This window comes from Curcuma longa, chromosome 18 (genome assembly GCF_044706935.1).
Source record: "Curcuma longa cultivar G26 ecotype Majalengka, Jawa Barat chromosome 18, ITB_CL_G26_1.1, whole genome shotgun sequence".
In the NCBI taxonomy this organism is placed as follows: Eukaryota; Viridiplantae; Streptophyta; class Magnoliopsida; order Zingiberales; family Zingiberaceae; genus Curcuma; species Curcuma longa.
The window spans coordinates 4,029,940-4,033,149 of NC_133878.1; the positions used below are offsets into that span (position 1 = coordinate 4,029,940).

A 3,210-nucleotide genomic window follows, 5' to 3' on the forward strand; every position below is an offset into this window, starting at 1 on the left:
GATCAATGGAAACAACATCAAACTCTTCAGGAAGCTCGAGTTCTTCAAGCATGGCTATGCGCTCCTTGTTTCCGATTTTGTTCCTGCATTCTTGGGCAAAATGCCCTTCTTCACCACATAAAAAACACTTACATTTTCTTACCCATGTTCGGTCGTTCTGATATTTCTTCTTGATGACTCTGACATGGGTTTTATGTGGTTTTCCCTTATACGTTTGGGCCTTTCTGAGCCCAAATCTCCTTCTTTCTGGGTTATGCATCATACCAGTTAGTGGCATTTGGGAACAAAATTGGAAATCCTTGGCGCTTTTGTGTAAGGCAGCTTGCTTGCACATCTCCATCATTTCTTGATTGACATGATATATTCTGGGTAATATACCAATCGTATTACCCCTCTGCGTCTCCTGGAATTTCTTTTCTAAGTATTCCCCAATTAAAGGCGGCATCTTTTTATAGAACTTGCTTGATAGCTCCTCATTCATGAATGCTCTTCCTGTCTTCGCTGCAAGCTCCTTATACATATTCATGTAAGAAATTAAGTCTTTAGTGTTGTGACAAACTAACCTTTCCAGGTTAAGGTAAGCTTGATTTTGTTCTGCCGTTGATCTAGAGGCGGGATCTTCAAGAGTAAATATTCTTCTTATTTGGGATAGAACATTTTGTGTTTCATCCGTAGAATTGACCAATTTATCATATTGGTCAGGAAACATCATTCTCCATTGAATGAAATATTTCTTCTCTGTTTCTCCTAGAAGATTTTCTATGTACTGAACTTTTGTTCGCTTATCAGTCCAAATTTTTGAATCCACCACATTTGTAGTTATTGATTCCCATCTGGAGATTACATCATTATAAAGGCCTATATTTGTAGGTAATATTAACATCGCACCTGTTTGTTGTTGTGCTGATGGTAGCAGTCCATTGTTCTGTGTTATATGTACCTCCGAATCTTTCCCAACTTGGCTCCCATGTAAGACATATTTACATACGGATTAGAAGTAAATGGCCTTTCAGTAGCCGGAGCATATTGAGGGGGGACCCATCATGGAATCTTCTGGAGGGTTATATGCCGATGATGCTGTAGAAGCCAAGACCCTCTGAATTTGGGCCTCCATCTGGACTGGATAGTCCGTTGGAAGATCTAGCTCAAGGTGAGCTATTTGAATTTCTTCATCATTCTCCAATTCCTGTTGGAAATTAGTGTCAACAGAAAAATAGGATTCAGAGAGTCGGATTCATACCCACCACCTTCCGTGGAGAATGGGTTGGTCCATTCTTCTTCATCAGTATCATAAATCGGGTCGCTGCCATTCAGAAAAGCCAAAGCCACCGTTCATCTCCTTCTTCTTCATCATCTTCACTGATCCAGCCATAGCAAGGTTGCCTTTGATGTGTAATCATTTCTGGGTTAGCTTGAGGGCTACATGCTTCATCATCAGATTCATCACCCCAACATGGCTTTGTTGCTGGAACATAATCAATATATTGTGGGGGATTATATTTAACCATATAATCATATTTACCACTTGGAAGTCCCAGAGTGTCCCAGACACGTCATCTTGATGATCAGAAGTGAGGTGGTTCAGAATGGCTTATTGGTTGATGTGAAAGGGCCAAGAATATGCTCCTTGCGATCCATTTAAGCAATTGCTGATCATACTCATCTGGTTCAGGGGAGGTTGGATCTTCCTGTTGTTCTGGTGGACATAAAGTTTGGACTACTGTAGTCCATTCTGGAGGATGTTAATTGGCATCTTGACTTGTTGAGGGTTGGTCAGTATGATCCGAATCCTCCATGTCCTCTCTTAGAGTATCTGATAATCTTGGTACTTGCATTAGCTCAGGTGTAATAATTTTAGTGAAAATAATCTGAGCTATTGCTTCGCCCCTTTTAAATGAAATTACTTCAAAGGTTAAGTTGAATACCAAAATTTTAATTTCACCACGGTAGTTACTGTTTATGACTCCTGCTCCCACATGAATTCCCTTTTTCCAGGCCACTCCTGACCTGGGGGCTATTCTACCATAATAGCCTTCTGGGATTGCAAAGGCCAGACCAGTGGGAAGTAAATCCCTATCACCTGCGCCAATTTCAACATCATGAAGTATATGTAGGTCATACCCTGCTGAGCCAGGTGTACTCTTGTTGGTATGGTTGAATTGGGACTCAACCGCTTGAACTCAATTCTGGGAGAGACTTCTTCAATTGTTAGAACTGCCAAGATCTCCTGCTCTGGAGAGCAAATTTCTTCATCTTGTTCATTAACTTGATGCGGTTGTTGTTCTGCTACTGCAGTATATCCTTCAAATTGTAAGGATACACTTCCATCAAGAAGAGCTCGGGACTGAACTCTTGTTGGGGCCACTGGATTTCTTCTTAATGTTGGCCTCAAGATCCACCTTTGATTTTGCAATTCTTCGGTGGTGAAACGATTTCCAGGCAGAGCAATAACTCCTCTGCTTGCCAAGTAATCTGCAACATGTTGAACATTATATGAAAAATTTGTGAAGCTAGTGTTAGTCAATCTCCCTAGCATCATGCGAGTAATTAGCAGGTTACTGGTGCCTCCCTGCCAGTCATTATACCCGTGGGTCTGTATAGATAATTCAAGATGATTAGAAAAATCTTCAACGTTAATCATAAGATCAGGTATAACATATGTCATCTGAGTTCCTTGAGAAAGATCCATCTCCATTGTTGCTATAATGGCACGATCTCCTCGCCATCGGGTATCTCGCAGGACAACCAACGCCATAGTTTCGGCATCTCGTCTGTGAAGAGTATAGACCCTTACCATTAAGAGGCCCACATGAATGTGGTGAAAACCAGCCTCTCTGAGAGCTCTGTGGCTCTGGGTAGTAACAAGTGGAAGATCCACTTGTCCATCTTCCACACATAGGACATCTTCTTCCGAGTAATGTTGATATACTCGGTGCTGAGTCGGTCTGTACCCCGTAGAATAAAGGATTTCTACTAGTACCATTGTTGCTCTTCTAGATCTGGATATTTATAATTGTGCTTCCAGATCTAGTTGACTCTCAATTGTTCTTCTAAAGCGCCGTTGACTCGGGATTATTCTTCTTTGTAGGTTATATAATCGCCGTTGGTTCTAGCGATAATCCCGGATCTGGTCTTCCGCCGAAGGTACTTGGACTGTTGTAGTAGCAACTGCTGGTAGTCTAGAAGTCATTTTAGCTTTTGTTTCTCTCC

The 3,210-nt window shown here is 41.5% G+C and overlaps 1 pseudogene; it reads right to left on the minus strand.

Annotated features, from left to right (window-relative positions):
* Nucleotides 1–1,009: 1,009 nt before the first annotated feature.
* Nucleotides 1,010–2,797, minus strand: LOC141812115 (uncharacterized; annotated as a pseudogene).
* Nucleotides 2,798–3,210: the final 413 nt, after the last annotated feature.